Source organism: Phyllobates terribilis, unplaced genomic scaffold (assembly GCF_046119375.1).
Source record: "Phyllobates terribilis strain yellow unplaced genomic scaffold, ASM4611937v1 Scaffold_11__3_contigs__length_659146591, whole genome shotgun sequence".
Lineage (NCBI taxonomy): Eukaryota > Metazoa > Chordata > Amphibia > Anura > Dendrobatidae > Phyllobates > Phyllobates terribilis.
This window is the reverse complement of record NW_027362771.1, coordinates 526248927-526267505: the sequence shown is the minus strand read 5'-3', so window position 1 is coordinate 526267505 and position 18579 is coordinate 526248927. Positions and strand designations below refer to the sequence as shown.

The window sequence follows — 18579 nt, the reverse complement described above, 5'->3', positions numbered from 1 at the left end:
CTTTAGTATTTTTTACTACTGAAGTAGTTGGGCAAAGTGTCTTGAACCCGTCGACGATCTAGTCCCATGATTAAGAGAGAAATTCCAAAGAGCTCTTTGTTTTTTGCGGTATTTTTTTTTTAAAAATTGCCGCAGGTTCGAAAAGTCTTGTAAGTCCCACCATAATCTAGTACCGTGATTGAAAGGGAAATGTGGAAGATATATTTCGTTTTTAAGGCTTCTGGCTGTCCAATATACTTTCCTTCATCGGCATTAATAATGTACACTGGCTAAGAGATAAAAACCACCCTCCAAAGGTAGCCCTTGCTCTCATCTAAAATAAAGATGCATGTGCTTATGGATCTTTTCAAGTTGGAGTTCAAACTTACAAGATCATTCTTGAGAACTCAATCAAAAATGATCGCTTCACTGTTAGGGAACAGCAATGCGCAATGTCAACACTTGCTCGTGCTGCCCCGGTGGCCTAATGGATAAGGCACTGGCCTCCTAAGCAAGGGATTGTGGGTTCAAGTCCCATCCGGGGTGCTTGTTGAGCTCCATTTTCAACAACACCTCATGGAAAGTTTAGGGTGAAGATGACAACTATTTGACTGCCATACAGTCTTGTTTGCCTGTAAATTAGTTCTTGCAAACCTCTGCCCTTTTCGAAAGATCATTTCCATGTACTGAGAGAAGTGTTAACGTGCAACAGAGTAGTATCTACTTTGTAGGGCGGCAAAATATAGCATCTTGTTAAAACACACAGTCCATTGCTTTCATCTTCATTCATGCCCCAAATACCAAAGAGTATACTTTCTACTAAGCTATGGCTATGCATTTAAACAAACAATATTTTAAAGATCAAAATATAAAATAATAAATGTAAAACAAAGTATGTATATATATATATATATATATGTCATTTTTGACAATTTTTTTCATGTAATGCTCTTTATTAAAAAACAAAATTAATAATCTTGCAATTTTCACACTGGCTACTGGGGCTGTCCTTCTAAAGCCGTTTTCTTAATATCAGAGGTAGGGTTATAATGACTGATAGCACCTCTGTACACAGCTGTTAACACAGGATCTAGGAATCACAAAAGGTGATGTCACAGCTGGCCGTGATGTCACAGCTGACCCTGCAGCCCCTGAATTCCTAAGAATTTGTGCACACGCTCATTAGATGCTTCAATACAAAATAAAGTGTCAAAGTCTGTTCATTGCAGCAAACGCACATGTGCATTTCCTTAAAAAAAACAGAATGTTTGAGTTGATAAAGACCCAGCGGCCAGTGTACAAATTCTAAAATGTCTAATTTTTATTTGTAATAATGATTGTATTATGCTAATATATCTATTCTCAAAACATTCCAATAAAACCCCACAAAACCTGTTTTCAACAAAAGTTAATTTAGTGAAGAAACATTCCCATTCAAATTGATCTTATTTCTTTCTTTATGCTGTACGGCTCTACCACGACGGCTCCAGTGGCGCAATCGGTCAGCGCGCGGTACTTATAAAGCAGTAACTGTTGAGCAATGCCGAGGTTGTGAGTTCAACCCTCACCTGGAGCATTTGTTTCTTGCCTTCCTTTAGTATTTTTTACTACTGAAGTAGTTGGGCAAAGTGTCTTGAACCCGTCGACGATCTAGTCCCATGATTAAGAGAGAAATTCCAAAGAGCTCTTTGTTTTTTGCGGTATTTTTTTTTTAAAAATTGCCGCAGGTTCGAAAAGTCTTGTAAGTCCCACCATAATCTAGTACCGTGATTGAAAGGGAAATGTGGAAGATATATTTCGTTTTTAAGGCTTCTGGCTGTCCAATATACTTTCCTTCATCGGCATTAATAATGTACACTGGCTAAGAGATAAAAACCACCCTCCAAAGGTAGCCCTTGCTCTCATCTAAAATAAAGATGCATGTGCTTATGGATCTTTTCAAGTTGGAGTTCAAACTTACAAGATCATTCTTGAGAACTCAATCAAAAATGATCGCTTCACTGTTAGGGAACAGCAATGCGCAATGTCAACACTTGCTCGTGCTGCCCCGGTGGCCTAATGGATAAGGCACTGGCCTCCTAAGCCAGGGATTGTGGGTTCGAGTCCCATCCGGGGTGCTTGTTGAGCTCCATTTTCAACAACACCTCATGGAAAGTTTAGGGTGAAGATGACAACTATTTGACTGCCATACAGTCTTGTTTGCCTGTAAATTAGTTCTTGCAAACCTCTGCCCTTTTCGAAAGATCATTTCCATGTACTGAGAGAAGTGTTAACGTGCAACAGAGTAGTATCTACTTTGTAGGGCGGCAAAATATAGCATCTTGTTAAAACACACAGTCCATTGCTTTCATCTTCATTCATGCCCCAAATACCAAAGAGTATACTTTCTACTAAGCTATGGCTATGCATTTAAACAAACAATATTTTAAAGATCAAAATATAAAATAATAAATGTAAAACAAAGTATGTATATATATATATATATATATGTCATTTTTGACAATTTTTTTCATGTAATGCTCTTTATTAAAAAACAAAATTAATAATCTTGCAATTTTCACACTGGCTACTGGGGCTGTCCTTCTAAAGCCGTTTTCTTAATATCAGAGGTAGGGTTATAATGACTGATAGCACCTCTGTACACAGCTGTTAACACAGGATCTAGGAATCACAAAAGGTGATGTCACAGCTGGCCGTGATGTCACAGCTGACCCTGCAGCCCCTGAATTCCTAAGAATTTGTGCACACGCTCATTAGATGCTTCAATACAAAATAAAGTGTCAAAGTCTGTTCATTGCAGCAAACGCACATGTGCATTTCCTTAAAAAAAACAGAATGTTTGAGTTGATAAAGACCCAGCGGCCAGTGTACAAATTCTAAAATGTCTAATTTTTATTTGTAATAACGATTGTATTATGCTAATATATCTATTCTCAAAACATTCCAATAAAACCCCACAAAACCTGTTTTCAACAAAAGTTAATTTAGTGAAGAAACATTCCCATTCAAATTGATCTTATTTCTTTCTTTATGCTGTACGGCTCTACCACGACGGCTCCAGTGGCGCAATCGGTCAGCGCGCGGTACTTATAAAGCAGTAACTGTTGAGCAATGCCGAGGTTGTGAGTTCAACCCTCACCTGGAGCATTTGTTTCTTGCCTTCCTTTAGTATTTTTTACTACTGAAGTAGTTGGGCAAAGTGTCTTGAACCCGTCGACGATCTAGTCCCATGATTAAGAGAGAAATTCCAAAGAGCTCTTTGTTTTTTGCGGTATTTTTTTTTTAAAAATTGCCGCAGGTTCGAAAAGTCTTGTAAGTCCCACCATAATCTAGTACCGTGATTGAAAGGGAAATGTGGAAGATATATTTCGTTTTTAAGGCTTCTGGCTGTCCAATATACTTTCCTTCATCGGCATTAATAATGTACACTGGCTAAGAGATAAAAACCACCCTCCAAAGGTAGCCCTTGCTCTCATCTAAAATAAAGATGCATGTGCTTATGGATCTTTTCAAGTTGGAGTTCAAACTTACAAGATCATTCTTGAGAACTCAATCAAAAATGATCGCTTCACTGTTAGGGAACAGCAATGCGCAATGTCAACACTTGCTCGTGCTGCCCCGGTGGCCTAATGGATAAGGCACTGGCCTCCTAAGCCAGGGATTGTGGGTTCGAGTCCCATCCGGGGTGCTTGTTGAGCTCCATTTTCAACAACACCTCATGGAAAGTTTAGGGTGAAGATGACAACTATTTGACTGCCATACAGTCTTGTTTGCCTGTAAATTAGTTCTTGCAAACCTCTGCCCTTTTCGAAAGATCATTTCCATGTACTGAGAGAAGTGTTAACGTGCAACAGAGTAGTATCTACTTTGTAGGGCGGCAAAATATAGCATCTTGTTAAAACACACAGTCCATTGCTTTCATCTTCATTCATGCCCCAAATACCAAAGAGTATACTTTCTACTAAGCTATGGCTATGCATTTAAACAAACAATATTTTAAAGATCAAAATATAAAATAATAAATGTAAAACAAAGTATGTATATATATATATATATATATATATGTCATTTTTGACAATTTTTTTCATGTAATGCTCTTTATTAAAAAACAAAATTAATAATCTTGCAATTTTCACACTGGCTACTGGGGCTGTCCTTCTAAAGCCGTTTTCTTAATATCAGAGGTAGGGTTATAATGACTGATAGCACCTCTGTACACAGCTGTTAACACAGGATCTAGGAATCACAAAAGGTGATGTCACAGCTGGCCGTGATGTCACAGCTGACCCTGCAGCCCCTGAATTCCTAAGAATTTGTGCACACGCTCATTAGATGCTTCAATACAAAATAAAGTGTCAAAGTCTGTTCATTGCAGCAAACGCACATGTGCATTTCCTTAAAAAAAACAGAATGTTTGAGTTGATAAAGACCCAGCGGCCAGTGTACAAATTCTAAAATGTCTAATTTTTATTTGTAATAACGATTGTATTATGCTAATATATCTATTCTCAAAACATTCCAATAAAACCCCACAAAACCTGTTTTCAACAAAAGTTAATTTAGTGAAGAAACATTCCCATTCAAATTGATCTTATTTCTTTCTTTATGCTGTACGGCTCTACCACGACGGCTCCAGTGGCGCAATCGGTCAGCGCGCGGTACTTATAAAGCAGTAACTGTTGAGCAATGCCGAGGTTGTGAGTTCAACCCTCACCTGGAGCATTTGTTTCTTGCCTTCCTTTAGTATTTTTTACTACTGAAGTAGTTGGGCAAAGTGTCTTGAACCCGTCGACGATCTAGTCCCATGATTAAGAGAGAAATTCCAAAGAGCTCTTTGTTTTTTGCGGTATTTTTTTTTTAAAAATTGCCGCAGGTTCGAAAAGTCTTGTAAGTCCCACCATAATCTAGTACCGTGATTGAAAGGGAAATGTGGAAGATATATTTCGTTTTTAAGGCTTCTGGCTGTCCAATATACTTTCCTTCATCGGCATTAATAATGTACACTGGCTAAGAGATAAAAACCACCCTCCAAGGGTAGCCCTTGCTCTCATCTAAAATAAAGATGCATGTGCTTATGGATCTTTTCAAGTTGGAGTTCAAACTTACAAGATCATTCTTGAGAACTCAATCAAAAATGATCGCTTCACTGTTAGGGAACAGCAATGCGCAATGTCAACACTTGCTCGTGCTGCCCCGGTGGCCTAATGGATAAGGCACTGGCCTCCTAAGCCAGGGATTGTGGGTTTGAGTCCCATCCGGGGTGCTTGTTGAGCTCCATTTTCAACAACACCTCATGGAAAGTTTAGGGTGAAGATGACAACTATTTGACTGCCATACAGTCTTGTTTGCCTGTAAATTAGTTCTTGCAAACCTCTGCCCTTTTCGAAAGATCATTTCCATGTACTGAGAGAAGTGTTAACGTGCAACAGAGTAGTATCTACTTTGTAGGGCGGCAAAATATAGCATCTTGTTAAAACACACAGTCCATTGCTTTCATCTTCATTCATGCCCCAAATACCAAAGAGTATACTTTCTACTAAGCTATGGCTATGCATTTAAACAAACAATATTTTAAAGATCAAAATATAAAATAATAAATGTAAAACAAAGTATGTATATATATATATATATATATGTCATTTTTGACAATTTTTTTCATGTAATGCTCTTTATTAAAAAACAAAATTAATAATCTTGCAATTTTCACACTGGCTACTGGGGCTGTCCTTCTAAAGCCGTTTTCTTAATATCAGAGGTAGGGTTATAATGACTGATAGCACCTCTGTACACAGCTGTTAACACAGGATCTAGGAATCACAAAAGGTGATGTCACAGCTGGCCGTGATGTCACAGCTGACCCTGCAGCCCCTGAATTCCTAAGAATTTGTGCACACGCTCATTAGATGCTTCAATACAAAATAAAGTGTCAAAGTCTGTTCATTGCAGCAAACGCACATGTGCATTTCCTTAAAAAAAACAGAATGTTTGAGTTGATAAAGACCCAGCGGCCAGTGTACAAATTCTAAAATGTCTAATTTTTATTTGTAATAACGATTGTATTATGCTAATATATCTATTCTCAAAACATTCCAATAAAACCCCACAAAACCTGTTTTCAACAAAAGTTAATTTAGTGAAGAAACATTCCCATTCAAATTGATCTTATTTCTTTCTTTATGCTGTACGGCTCTACCACGACGGCTCCAGTGGCGCAATCGGTCAGCGCGCGGTACTTATAAAGCAGTAACTGTTGAGCAATGCCGAGGTTGTGAGTTCAACCCTCACCTGGAGCATTTGTTTCTTGCCTTCCTTTAGTATTTTTTACTACTGAAGTAGTTGGGCAAAGTGTCTTGAACCCGTCGACGATCTAGTCCCATGATTAAGAGAGAAATTCCAAAGAGCTCTTTGTTTTTTGCGGTATTTTTTTTTTAAAAATTGCCGCAGGTTCGAAAAGTCTTGTAAGTCCCACCATAATCTAGTACCGTGATTGAAAGGGAAATGTGGAAGATATATTTCGTTTTTAAGGCTTCTGGCTGTCCAATATACTTTCCTTCATCGGCATTAATAATGTACACTGGCTAAGAGATAAAAACCACCCTCCAAAGGTAGCCCTTGCTCTCATCTAAAATAAAGATGCATGTGCTTATGGATCTTTTCAAGTTGGAGTTCAAACTTACAAGATCATTCTTGAGAACTCAATCAAAAATGATCGCTTCACTGTTAGGGAACAGCAATGCGCAATGTCAACACTTGCTCGTGCTGCCCCGGTGGCCTAATGGATAAGGCACTGGCCTCCTAAGCCAGGGATTGTGGGTTCGAGTCCCATCCGGGGTGCTTGTTGAGCTCCATTTTCAACAACACCTCATGGAAAGTTTAGGGTGAAGATGACAACTATTTGACTGCCATACAGTCTTGTTTGCCTGTAAATTAGTTCTTGCAAACCTCTGCCCTTTTCGAAAGATCATTTCCATGTACTGAGAGAAGTGTTAACGTGCAACAGAGTAGTATCTACTTTGTAGGGCGGCAAAATATAGCATCTTGTTAAAACACACAGTCCATTGCTTTCATCTTCATTCATGCCCCAAATACCAAAGAGTATACTTTCTACTAAGCTATGGCTATGCATTTAAACAAACAATATTTTAAAGATCAAAATATAAAATAATAAATGTAAAACAAAGTATGTATATATATATATATATATATGTCATTTTTGACAATTTTTTTCATGTAATGCTCTTTATTAAAAAACAAAATTAATAATCTTGCAATTTTCACACTGGCTACTGGGGCTGTCCTTCTAAAGCCGTTTTCTTAATATCAGAGGTAGGGTTATAATGACTGATAGCACCTCTGTACACAGCTGTTAACACAGGATCTAGGAATCACAAAAGGTGATGTCACAGCTGGCCGTGATGTCACAGCTGACCCTGCAGCCCCTGAATTCCTAAGAATTTGTGCACACGCTCATTAGATGCTTCAATACAAAATAAAGTGTCAAAGTCTGTTCATTGCAGCAAACGCACATGTGCATTTCCTTAAAAAAAACAGAATGTTTGAGTTGATAAAGACCCAGCGGCCAGTGTACAAATTCTAAAATGTCTAATTTTTATTTGTAATAATGATTGTATTATGCTAATATATCTATTCTCAAAACATTCCAATAAAACCCCACAAAACCTGTTTTCAACAAAAGTTAATTTAGTGAAGAAACATTCCCATTCAAATTGATCTTATTTCTTTCTTTATGCTGTACGGCTCTACCACGACGGCTCCAGTGGCGCAATCGGTCAGCGCGCGGTACTTATAAAGCAGTAACTGTTGAGCAATGCCGAGGTTGTGAGTTCAACCCTCACCTGGAGCATTTGTTTCTTGCCTTCCTTTAGTATTTTTTACTACTGAAGTAGTTGGGCAAAGTGTCTTGAACCCGTCGACGATCTAGTCCCATGATTAAGAGAGAAATTCCAAAGAGCTCTTTGTTTTTTGCGGTATTTTTTTTTTAAAAATTGCCGCAGGTTCGAAAAGTCTTGTAAGTCCCACCATAATCTAGTACCGTGATTGAAAGGGAAATGTGGAAGATATATTTCGTTTTTAAGGCTTCTGGCTGTCCAATATACTTTCCTTCATCGGCATTAATAATGTACACTGGCTAAGAGATAAAAACCACCCTCCAAAGGTAGCCCTTGCTCTCATCTAAAATAAAGATGCATGTGCTTATGGATCTTTTCAAGTTGGAGTTCAAACTTACAAGATCATTCTTGAGAACTCAATCAAAAATGATCGCTTCACTGTTAGGGAACAGCAATGCGCAATGTCAACACTTGCTCGTGCTGCCCCGGTGGCCTAATGGATAAGGCACTGGCCTCCTAAGCCAGGGATTGTGGGTTTGAGTCCCATCCGGGGTGCTTGTTGAGCTCCATTTTCAACAACACCTCATGGAAAGTTTAGGGTGAAGATGACAACTATTTGACTGCCATACAGTCTTGTTTGCCTGTAAATTAGTTCTTGCAAACCTCTGCCCTTTTCGAAAGATCATTTCCATGTACTGAGAGAAGTGTTAACGTGCAACAGAGTAGTATCTACTTTGTAGGGCGGCAAAATATAGCATCTTGTTAAAACACACAGTCCATTGCTTTCATCTTCATTCATGCCCCAAATACCAAAGAGTATACTTTCTACTAAGCTATGGCTATGCATTTAAACAAACAATATTTTAAAGATCAAAATATAAAATAATAAATGTAAAACAAAGTATGTATATATATATATATATATATGTCATTTTTGACAATTTTTTTCATGTAATGCTCTTTATTAAAAAACAAAATTAATAATCTTGCAATTTTCACACTGGCTACTGGGGCTGTCCTTCTAAAGCCGTTTTCTTAATATCAGAGGTAGGGTTATAATGACTGATAGCACCTCTGTACACAGCTGTTAACACAGGATCTAGGAATCACAAAAGGTGATGTCACAGCTGGCCGTGATGTCACAGCTGACCCTGCAGCCCCTGAATTCCTAAGAATTTGTGCACACGCTCATTAGATGCTTCAATACAAAATAAAGTGTCAAAGTCTGTTCATTGCAGCAAACGCACATGTGCATTTCCTTAAAAAAAACAGAATGTTTGAGTTGATAAAGACCCAGCGGCCAGTGTACAAATTCTAAAATGTCTAATTTTTATTTGTAATAACGATTGTATTATGCTAATATATCTATTCTCAAAACATTCCAATAAAACCCCACAAAACCTGTTTTCAACAAAAGTTAATTTAGTGAAGAAACATTCCCATTCAAATTGATCTTATTTCTTTCTTTATGCTGTACGGCTCTACCACGACGGCTCCAGTGGCGCAATCGGTCAGCGCGCGGTACTTATAAAGCAGTAACTGTTGAGCAATGCCGAGGTTGTGAGTTCAACCCTCACCTGGAGCATTTGTTTCTTGCCTTCCTTTAGTATTTTTTACTACTGAAGTAGTTGGGCAAAGTGTCTTGAACCCGTCGACGATCTAGTCCCATGATTAAGAGAGAAATTCCAAAGAGCTCTTTGTTTTTTGCGGTATTTTTTTTTTAAAAATTGCCGCAGGTTCGAAAAGTCTTGTAAGTCCCACCATAATCTAGTACCGTGATTGAAAGGGAAATGTGGAAGATATATTTCGTTTTTAAGGCTTCTGGCTGTCCAATATACTTTCCTTCATCGGCATTAATAATGTACACTGGCTAAGAGATAAAAACCACCCTCCAAAGGTAGCCCTTGCTCTCATCTAAAATAAAGATGCATGTGCTTATGGATCTTTTCAAGTTGGAGTTCAAACTTACAAGATCATTCTTGAGAACTCAATCAAAAATGATCGCTTCACTGTTAGGGAACAGCAATGCGCAATGTCAACACTTGCTCGTGCTGCCCCGGTGGCCTAATGGATAAGGCACTGGCCTCCTAAGCCAGGGATTGTGGGTTCGAGTCCCATCCGGGGTGCTTGTTGAGCTCCATTTTCAACAACACCTCATGGAAAGTTTAGGGTGAAGATGACAACTATTTGACTGCCATACAGTCTTGTTTGCCTGTAAATTAGTTCTTGCAAACCTCTGCCCTTTTCGAAAGATCATTTCCATGTACTGAGAGAAGTGTTAACGTGCAACAGAGTAGTATCTACTTTGTAGGGCGGCAAAATATAGCATCTTGTTAAAACACACAGTCCATTGCTTTCATCTTCATTCATGCCCCAAATACCAAAGAGTATACTTTCTACTAAGCTATGGCTATGCATTTAAACAAACAATATTTTAAAGATCAAAATATAAAATAATAAATGTAAAACAAAGTATGTATATATATATATATATATATGTCATTTTTGACAATTTTTTTCATGTAATGCTCTTTATTAAAAAACAAAATTAATAATCTTGCAATTTTCACACTGGCTACTGGGGCTGTCCTTCTAAAGCCGTTTTCTTAATATCAGAGGTAGGGTTATAATGACTGATAGCACCTCTGTACACAGCTGTTAACACAGGATCTAGGAATCACAAAAGGTGATGTCACAGCTGGCCGTGATGTCACAGCTGACCCTGCAGCCCCTGAATTCCTAAGAATTTGTGCACACGCTCATTAGATGCTTCAATACAAAATAAAGTGTCAAAGTCTGTTCATTGCAGCAAACGCACATGTGCATTTCCTTAAAAAAAACAGAATGTTTGAGTTGATAAAGACCCAGCGGCCAGTGTACAAATTCTAAAATGTCTAATTTTTATTTGTAATAATGATTGTATTATGCTAATATATCTATTCTCAAAACATTCCAATAAAACCCCACAAAACCTGTTTTCAACAAAAGTTAATTTAGTGAAGAAACATTCCCATTCAAATTGATCTTATTTCTTTCTTTATGCTGTACGGCTCTACCACGACGGCTCCAGTGGCGCAATCGGTCAGCGCGCGGTACTTATAAAGCAGTAACTGTTGAGCAATGCCGAGGTTGTGAGTTCAACCCTCACCTGGAGCATTTGTTTCTTGCCTTCCTTTAGTATTTTTTACTACTGAAGTAGTTGGGCAAAGTGTCTTGAACCCGTCGACGATCTAGTCCCATGATTAAGAGAGAAATTCCAAAGAGCTCTTTGTTTTTTGCGGTATTTTTTTTTTAAAAATTGCCGCAGGTTCGAAAAGTCTTGTAAGTCCCACCATAATCTAGTACCGTGATTGAAAGGGAAATGTGGAAGATATATTTCGTTTTTAAGGCTTCTGGCTGTCCAATATACTTTCCTTCATCGGCATTAATAATGTACACTGGCTAAGAGATAAAAACCACCCTCCAAAGGTAGCCCTTGCTCTCATCTAAAATAAAGATGCATGTGCTTATGGATCTTTTCAAGTTGGAGTTCAAACTTACAAGATCATTCTTGAGAACTCAATCAAAAATGATCGCTTCACTGTTAGGGAACAGCAATGCGCAATGTCAACACTTGCTCGTGCTGCCCCGGTGGCCTAATGGATAAGGCACTGGCCTCCTAAGCCAGGGATTGTGGGTTCGAGTCCCATCCGGGGTGCTTGTTGAGCTCCATTTTCAACAACACCTCATGGAAAGTTTAGGGTGAAGATGACAACTATTTGACTGCCATACAGTCTTGTTTGCCTGTAAATTAGTTCTTGCAAACCTCTGCCCTTTTCGAAAGATCATTTCCATGTACTGAGAGAAGTGTTAACGTGCAACAGAGTAGTATCTACTTTGTAGGGCGGCAAAATATAGCATCTTGTTAAAACACACAGTCCATTGCTTTCATCTTCATTCATGCCCCAAATACCAAAGAGTATACTTTCTACTAAGCTATGGCTATGCATTTAAACAAACAATATTTTAAAGATCAAAATATAAAATAATAAATGTAAAACAAAGTATGTATATATATATATATATATATGTCATTTTTGACAATTTTTTTCATGTAATGCTCTTTATTAAAAAACAAAATTAATAATCTTGCAATTTTCACACTGGCTACTGGGGCTGTCCTTCTAAAGCCGTTTTCTTAATATCAGAGGTAGGGTTATAATGACTGATAGCACCTCTGTACACAGCTGTTAACACAGGATCTAGGAATCACAAAAGGTGATGTCACAGCTGGCCGTGATGTCACAGCTGACCCTGCAGCCCCTGAATTCCTAAGAATTTGTGCACACGCTCATTAGATGCTTCAATACAAAATAAAGTGTCAAAGTCTGTTCATTGCAGCAAACGCACATGTGCATTTCCTTAAAAAAAACAGAATGTTTGAGTTGATAAAGACCCAGCGGCCAGTGTACAAATTCTAAAATGTCTAATTTTTATTTGTAATAACGATTGTATTATGCTAATATATCTATTCTCAAAACATTCCAATAAAACCCCACAAAACCTGTTTTCAACAAAAGTTAATTTAGTGAAGAAACATTCCCATTCAAATTGATCTTATTTCTTTCTTTATGCTGTACGGCTCTACCACGACGGCTCCAGTGGCGCAATCGGTCAGCGCGCGGTACTTATAAAGCAGTAACTGTTGAGCAATGCCGAGGTTGTGAGTTCAACCCTCACCTGGAGCATTTGTTTCTTGCCTTCCTTTAGTATTTTTTACTACTGAAGTAGTTGGGCAAAGTGTCTTGAACCCGTCGACGATCTAGTCCCATGATTAAGAGAGAAATTCCAAAGAGCTCTTTGTTTTTTGCGGTATTTTTTTTTTAAAAATTGCCGCAGGTTCGAAAAGTCTTGTAAGTCCCACCATAATCTAGTACCGTGATTGAAAGGGAAATGTGGAAGATATATTTCGTTTTTAAGGCTTCTGGCTGTCCAATATACTTTCCTTCATCGGCATTAATAATGTACACTGGCTAAGAGATAAAAACCACCCTCCAAAGGTAGCCCTTGCTCTCATCTAAAATAAAGATGCATGTGCTTATGGATCTTTTCAAGTTGGAGTTCAAACTTACAAGATCATTCTTGAGAACTCAATCAAAAATGATCGCTTCACTGTTAGGGAACAGCAATGCGCAATGTCAACACTTGCTCGTGCTGCCCCGGTGGCCTAATGGATAAGGCACTGGCCTCCTAAGCCAGGGATTGTGGGTTCGAGTCCCATCCGGGGTGCTTGTTGAGCTCCATTTTCAACAACACCTCATGGAAAGTTTAGGGTGAAGATGACAACTATTTGACTGCCATACAGTCTTGTTTGCCTGTAAATTAGTTCTTGCAAACCTCTGCCCTTTTCGAAAGATCATTTCCATGTACTGAGAGAAGTGTTAACGTGCAACAGAGTAGTATCTACTTTGTAGGGCGGCAAAATATAGCATCTTGTTAAAACACACAGTCCATTGCTTTCATCTTCATTCATGCCCCAAATACCAAAGAGTATACTTTCTACTAAGCTATGGCTATGCATTTAAACAAACAATATTTTAAAGATCAAAATATAAAATAATAAATGTAAAACAAAGTATGTATATATATATATATATATATATGTCATTTTTGACAATTTTTTTCATGTAATGCTCTTTATTAAAAAACAAAATTAATAATCTTGCAATTTTCACACTGGCTACTGGGGCTGTCCTTCTAAAGCCGTTTTCTTAATATCAGAGGTAGGGTTATAATGACTGATAGCACCTCTGTACACAGCTGTTAACACAGGATCTAGGAATCACAAAAGGTGATGTCACAGCTGGCCGTGATGTCACAGCTGACCCTGCAGCCCCTGAATTCCTAAGAATTTGTGCACACGCTCATTAGATGCTTCAATACAAAATAAAGTGTCAAAGTCTGTTCATTGCAGCAAACGCACATGTGCATTTCCTTAAAAAAAACAGAATGTTTGAGTTGATAAAGACCCAGCGGCCAGTGTACAAATTCTAAAATGTCTAATTTTTATTTGTAATAACGATTGTATTATGCTAATATATCTATTCTCAAAACATTCCAATAAAACCCCACAAAACCTGTTTTCAACAAAAGTTAATTTAGTGAAGAAACATTCCCATTCAAATTGATCTTATTTCTTTCTTTATGCTGTACGGCTCTACCACGACGGCTCCAGTGGCGCAATCGGTCAGCGCGCGGTACTTATAAAGCAGTAACTGTTGAGCAATGCCGAGGTTGTGAGTTCAACCCTCACCTGGAGCATTTGTTTCTTGCCTTCCTTTAGTATTTTTTACTACTGAAGTAGTTGGGCAAAGTGTCTTGAACCCGTCGACGATCTAGTCCCATGATTAAGAGAGAAATTCCAAAGAGCTCTTTGTTTTTTGCGGTATTTTTTTTTTAAAAATTGCCGCAGGTTCGAAAAGTCTTGTAAGTCCCACCATAATCTAGTACCGTGATTGAAAGGGAAATGTGGAAGATATATTTCGTTTTTAAGGCTTCTGGCTGTCCAATATACTTTCCTTCATCGGCATTAATAATGTACACTGGCTAAGAGATAAAAACCACCCTCCAAGGGTAGCCCTTGCTCTCATCTAAAATAAAGATGCATGTGCTTATGGATCTTTTCAAGTTGGAGTTCAAACTTACAAGATCATTCTTGAGAACTCAATCAAAAATGATCGCTTCACTGTTAGGGAACAGCAATGCGCAATGTCAACACTTGCTCGTGCTGCCCCGGTGGCCTAATGGATAAGGCACTGGCCTCCTAAGCCAGGGATTGTGGGTTTGAGTCCCATCCGGGGTGCTTGTTGAGCTCCATTTTCAACAACACCTCATGGAAAGTTTAGGGTGAAGATGACAACTATTTGACTGCCATACAGTCTTGTTTGCCTGTAAATTAGTTCTTGCAAACCTCTGCCCTTTTCGAAAGATCATTTCCATGTACTGAGAGAAGTGTTAACGTGCAACAGAGTAGTATCTACTTTGTAGGGCGGCAAAATATAGCATCTTGTTAAAACACACAGTCCATTGCTTTCATCTTCATTCATGCCCCAAATACCAAAGAGTATACTTTCTACTAAGCTATGGCTATGCATTTAAACAAACAATATTTTAAAGATCAAAATATAAAATAATAAATGTAAAACAAAGTATGTATATATATATATATATATATGTCATTTTTGACAATTTTTTTCATGTAATGCTCTTTATTAAAAAACAAAATTAATAATCTTGCAATTTTCACACTGGCTACTGGGGCTGTCCTTCTAAAGCCGTTTTCTTAATATCAGAGGTAGGGTTATAATGACTGATAGCACCTCTGTACACAGCTGTTAACACAGGATCTAGGAATCACAAAAGGTGATGTCACAGCTGGCCGTGATGTCACAGCTGACCCTGCAGCCCCTGAATTCCTAAGAATTTGTGCACACGCTCATTAGATGCTTCAATACAAAATAAAGTGTCAAAGTCTGTTCATTGCAGCAAACGCACATGTGCATTTCCTTAAAAAAAACAGAATGTTTGAGTTGATAAAGACCCAGCGGCCAGTGTACAAATTCTAAAATGTCTAATTTTTATTTGTAATAACGATTGTATTATGCTAATATATCTATTCTCAAAACATTCCAATAAAACCCCACAAAACCTGTTTTCAACAAAAGTTAATTTAGTGAAGAAACATTCCCATTCAAATTGATCTTATTTCTTTCTTTATGCTGTACGGCTCTACCACGACGGCTCCAGTGGCGCAATCGGTCAGCGCGCGGTACTTATAAAGCAGTAACTGTTGAGCAATGCCGAGGTTGTGAGTTCAACCCTCACCTGGAGCATTTGTTTCTTGCCTTCCTTTAGTATTTTTTACTACTGAAGTAGTTGGGCAAAGTGTCTTGAACCCGTCGACGATCTAGTCCCATGATTAAGAGAGAAATTCCAAAGAGCTCTTTGTTTTTTGCGGTATTTTTTTTTTAAAAATTGCCGCAGGTTCGAAAAGTCTTGTAAGTCCCACCATAATCTAGTACCGTGATTGAAAGGGAAATGTGGAAGATATATTTCGTTTTTAAGGCTTCTGGCTGTCCAATATACTTTCCTTCATCGGCATTAATAATGTACACTGGCTAAGAGATAAAAACCACCCTCCAAGGGTAGCCCTTGCTCTCATCTAAAATAAAGATGCATGTGCTTATGGATCTTTTCAAGTTGGAGTTCAAACTTACAAGATCATTCTTGAGAACTCAATCAAAAATGATCGCTTCACTGTTAGGGAACAGCAATGCGCAATGTCAACACTTGCTCGTGCTGCCCCGGTGGCCTAATGGATAAGGCACTGGCCTCCTAAGCCAGGGATTGTGGGTTCGAGTCCCATCCGGGGTGCTTGTTGAGCTCCATTTTCAACAACACCTCATGGAAAGTTTAGGGTGAAGATGACAACTATTTGACTGCCATACAGTCTTGTTTGCCTGTAAATTAGTTCTTGCAAACCTCTGCCCTTTTCGAAAGATCATTTCCATGTACTGAGAGAAGTGTTAACGTGCAACAGAGTAGTATCTACTTTGTAGGGCGGCAAAATATAGCATCTTGTTAAAACACACAGTCCATTGCTTTCATCTTCATTCATGCCCCAAATACCAAAGAGTATACTTTCTACTAAGCTATGGCTATGCATTTAAACAAACAATATTTTAAAGATCAAAATATAAAATAATAAATGTAAAACAAAGTATGTATATATATATATATATATATATGTCATTTTTGACAATTTTTTTCATGTAATGCTCTTTATTAAAAAACAAAATTAATAATCTTGCAATTTTCACACTGGCTACTGGGGCTGTCCTTCTAAAGCCGTTTTCTTAATATCAGAGGTAGGGTTATAATGACTGATAGCACCTCTGTACACAGCTGTTAACACAGGATCTAGGAATCACAAAAGGTGATGTCACAGCTGGCCGTGATGTCACAGCTGACCCTGCAGCCCCTGAATTCCTAAGAATTTGTGCACACGCTCATTAGATGCTTCAATACAAAATAAAGTGTCAAAGTCTGTTCATTGCAGCAAACGCACATGTGCATTTCCTTAAAAAAAACAGAATGTTTGAGTTGATAAAGACCCAGCGGCCAGTGTACAAATTCTAAAATGTCTAATTTTTATTTGTAATAACGATTGTATTATGCTAATATATCTATTCTCAAAACATTCCAATAAAACCCCACAAAACCTGTTTTCAACAAAAGTTAATTTAGTGAAGAAACATTCCCATTCAAATTGATCTTATTTCTTTCTTTATGCTGTACGGCTCTACCACGACGGCTCCAGTGGCGCAATCGGTCAGCGCGCGGTACTTATAAAGCAGTAACTGTTGAGCAATGCCGAGGTTGTGAGTTCAACCCTCACCTGGAGCATTTGTTTCTTGCCTTCCTTTAGTATTTTTTACTACTGAAGTAGTTGGGCAAAGTGTCTTGAACCCGTCGACGATCTAGTCCCATGATTAAGAGAGAAATTCCAAAGAGCTCTTTGTTTTTTGCGGTATTTTTTTTTTAAAAATTGCCGCAGGTTCGAAAAGTCTTGTAAGTCCCACCATAATCTAGTACCGTGATTGAAAGGGAAATGTGGAAGATATATTTCGTTTTTAAGGCTTCTGGCTGTCCAATATACTTTCCTTCATCGGCATTAATAATGTACACTGGCTAAGAGATAAAAACCACCCTCCAAGGGTAGCCCTTGCTCTCATCTAAAATAAAGATGCATGTGCTTATGGATCTTTTCAAGTTGGAGTTCAAACTTACAAGATCATTCTTGAGAACTCAATCAAAAATGATCGCTTCACTGTTAGGGAACAGCAATGCGCAATGTCAACACTTGCTCGTGCTGCCCCGGTGGCCTAATGGATAAGGCACTGGCCTCCTAAGCCAGGGATTGTGGGTTTGAGTCCCATCCGGGGTGCTTGTTGAGCTCCATTTTCAACAACACCTCATGGAAAGTTTAGGGTGAAGATGACAACTATTTGACTGCCATACAGTCTTGTTTGCCTGTAAATTAGTTCTTGCAAACCTCTGCCCTTTTCGAAAGATCATTTCCATGTACTGAGAGAAGTGTTAACGTGCAACAGAGTAGTATCTACTTTGTAGGGCGGCAAAATATAGCATCTTGTTAAAACACACAGTCCATTGCTTTCATCTTCATTCATGCCCCAAATACCAAAGAGTATACTTTCTACTAAGCTATGGCTATGCATTTAAACAAACAATATTTTAAAGATCAAAATATAAAATAATAAATGTAAAACAAAGTATGTATATATATATATATATATATGTCATTTTTGACAATTTTTTTCATGTAATGCTCTTTATTAAAAAACAAAATTAATAATCTTGCAATTTTCACACTGGCTACTGGGGCTGTCCTTCTAAAGCCGTTTTCTTAATATCAGAGGTAGGGTTATAATGACTGATAGCACCTCTGTACACAGCTGTTAACACAGGATCTAGGAATCACAAAAGGTGATGTCACAGCTGGCCGTGATGTCACAGCTGACCCTGCAGCCCCTGAATTCCTAAGAATTTGTGCACACGCTCATTAGATGCTTCAATACAAAATAAAGTGTCAAAGTCTGTTCATTGCAGCAAACGCACATGTGCATTTCCTTAAAAAAAACAGAATGTTTGAGTTGATAAAGACCCAGCGGCCAGTGTACAAATTCTAAAA

General features: G+C 38.1%; 23 non-coding genes across 23 annotated transcripts; all 23 read left to right on the top strand.

Annotated features, from left to right (window-relative positions):
• Nucleotides 1–452: 452 nt before the first annotated feature.
• On the top strand, nt 453–525 carry TRNAR-CCU (transfer RNA arginine (anticodon CCU)). Its single transcript has one exon. It is a non-coding gene; the product is annotated as a tRNA-Arg (tRNA).
• A 937-nt stretch (nt 526–1462) lies between these two features.
• On the top strand, nt 1463–1555 carry TRNAI-UAU (transfer RNA isoleucine (anticodon UAU)). The gene is given in 2 exon segments: nt 1463–1500; nt 1520–1555. It is a non-coding gene; the product is annotated as a tRNA-Ile (tRNA).
• Nucleotides 1556–2023: 468 nt separating this feature from the next.
• On the top strand, nt 2024–2096 carry TRNAR-CCU (transfer RNA arginine (anticodon CCU)). Its single transcript has one exon. It is a non-coding gene; the product is annotated as a tRNA-Arg (tRNA).
• A 937-nt stretch (nt 2097–3033) lies between these two features.
• Nucleotides 3034–3126, top strand: TRNAI-UAU (transfer RNA isoleucine (anticodon UAU)). The gene is given in 2 exon segments: nt 3034–3071; nt 3091–3126. It is a non-coding gene; the product is annotated as a tRNA-Ile (tRNA).
• A 468-nt stretch (nt 3127–3594) lies between these two features.
• TRNAR-CCU (transfer RNA arginine (anticodon CCU)) lies at nt 3595–3667 on the top strand. The gene has a single exon. It is a non-coding gene; the product is annotated as a tRNA-Arg (tRNA).
• Nucleotides 3668–4608: 941 nt separating this feature from the next.
• Nucleotides 4609–4701, top strand: TRNAI-UAU (transfer RNA isoleucine (anticodon UAU)). Its single transcript is given in 2 exon segments — nt 4609–4646; nt 4666–4701. It is a non-coding gene; the product is annotated as a tRNA-Ile (tRNA).
• A 468-nt stretch (nt 4702–5169) lies between these two features.
• TRNAR-CCU (transfer RNA arginine (anticodon CCU)) lies at nt 5170–5242 on the top strand. The gene has a single exon. It is a non-coding gene; the product is annotated as a tRNA-Arg (tRNA).
• A 937-nt stretch (nt 5243–6179) lies between these two features.
• On the top strand, nt 6180–6272 carry TRNAI-UAU (transfer RNA isoleucine (anticodon UAU)). The gene is given in 2 exon segments: nt 6180–6217; nt 6237–6272. It is a non-coding gene; the product is annotated as a tRNA-Ile (tRNA).
• A 468-nt stretch (nt 6273–6740) lies between these two features.
• TRNAR-CCU (transfer RNA arginine (anticodon CCU)) lies at nt 6741–6813 on the top strand. Its single transcript has one exon. It is a non-coding gene; the product is annotated as a tRNA-Arg (tRNA).
• A 937-nt stretch (nt 6814–7750) lies between these two features.
• TRNAI-UAU (transfer RNA isoleucine (anticodon UAU)) lies at nt 7751–7843 on the top strand. The gene is given in 2 exon segments: nt 7751–7788; nt 7808–7843. It is a non-coding gene; the product is annotated as a tRNA-Ile (tRNA).
• A 468-nt stretch (nt 7844–8311) lies between these two features.
• Nucleotides 8312–8384, top strand: TRNAR-CCU (transfer RNA arginine (anticodon CCU)). The gene has a single exon. It is a non-coding gene; the product is annotated as a tRNA-Arg (tRNA).
• A 937-nt stretch (nt 8385–9321) lies between these two features.
• TRNAI-UAU (transfer RNA isoleucine (anticodon UAU)) lies at nt 9322–9414 on the top strand. Its single transcript is given in 2 exon segments — nt 9322–9359; nt 9379–9414. It is a non-coding gene; the product is annotated as a tRNA-Ile (tRNA).
• Nucleotides 9415–9882: 468 nt separating this feature from the next.
• TRNAR-CCU (transfer RNA arginine (anticodon CCU)) lies at nt 9883–9955 on the top strand. The gene has a single exon. It is a non-coding gene; the product is annotated as a tRNA-Arg (tRNA).
• A 937-nt stretch (nt 9956–10892) lies between these two features.
• TRNAI-UAU (transfer RNA isoleucine (anticodon UAU)) lies at nt 10893–10985 on the top strand. Its single transcript is given in 2 exon segments — nt 10893–10930; nt 10950–10985. It is a non-coding gene; the product is annotated as a tRNA-Ile (tRNA).
• A 468-nt stretch (nt 10986–11453) lies between these two features.
• TRNAR-CCU (transfer RNA arginine (anticodon CCU)) lies at nt 11454–11526 on the top strand. The gene has a single exon. It is a non-coding gene; the product is annotated as a tRNA-Arg (tRNA).
• Nucleotides 11527–12463: 937 nt separating this feature from the next.
• Nucleotides 12464–12556, top strand: TRNAI-UAU (transfer RNA isoleucine (anticodon UAU)). The gene is given in 2 exon segments: nt 12464–12501; nt 12521–12556. It is a non-coding gene; the product is annotated as a tRNA-Ile (tRNA).
• Nucleotides 12557–13024: 468 nt separating this feature from the next.
• Nucleotides 13025–13097, top strand: TRNAR-CCU (transfer RNA arginine (anticodon CCU)). Its single transcript has one exon. It is a non-coding gene; the product is annotated as a tRNA-Arg (tRNA).
• Nucleotides 13098–14036: 939 nt separating this feature from the next.
• TRNAI-UAU (transfer RNA isoleucine (anticodon UAU)) lies at nt 14037–14129 on the top strand. Its single transcript is given in 2 exon segments — nt 14037–14074; nt 14094–14129. It is a non-coding gene; the product is annotated as a tRNA-Ile (tRNA).
• A 468-nt stretch (nt 14130–14597) lies between these two features.
• On the top strand, nt 14598–14670 carry TRNAR-CCU (transfer RNA arginine (anticodon CCU)). The gene has a single exon. It is a non-coding gene; the product is annotated as a tRNA-Arg (tRNA).
• A 937-nt stretch (nt 14671–15607) lies between these two features.
• Nucleotides 15608–15700, top strand: TRNAI-UAU (transfer RNA isoleucine (anticodon UAU)). The gene is given in 2 exon segments: nt 15608–15645; nt 15665–15700. It is a non-coding gene; the product is annotated as a tRNA-Ile (tRNA).
• Nucleotides 15701–16168: 468 nt separating this feature from the next.
• TRNAR-CCU (transfer RNA arginine (anticodon CCU)) lies at nt 16169–16241 on the top strand. The gene has a single exon. It is a non-coding gene; the product is annotated as a tRNA-Arg (tRNA).
• A 939-nt stretch (nt 16242–17180) lies between these two features.
• On the top strand, nt 17181–17273 carry TRNAI-UAU (transfer RNA isoleucine (anticodon UAU)). The gene is given in 2 exon segments: nt 17181–17218; nt 17238–17273. It is a non-coding gene; the product is annotated as a tRNA-Ile (tRNA).
• Nucleotides 17274–17741: 468 nt separating this feature from the next.
• TRNAR-CCU (transfer RNA arginine (anticodon CCU)) lies at nt 17742–17814 on the top strand. The gene has a single exon. It is a non-coding gene; the product is annotated as a tRNA-Arg (tRNA).
• The last annotated feature ends 765 nt before the right edge of the window (nt 17815–18579 follow it).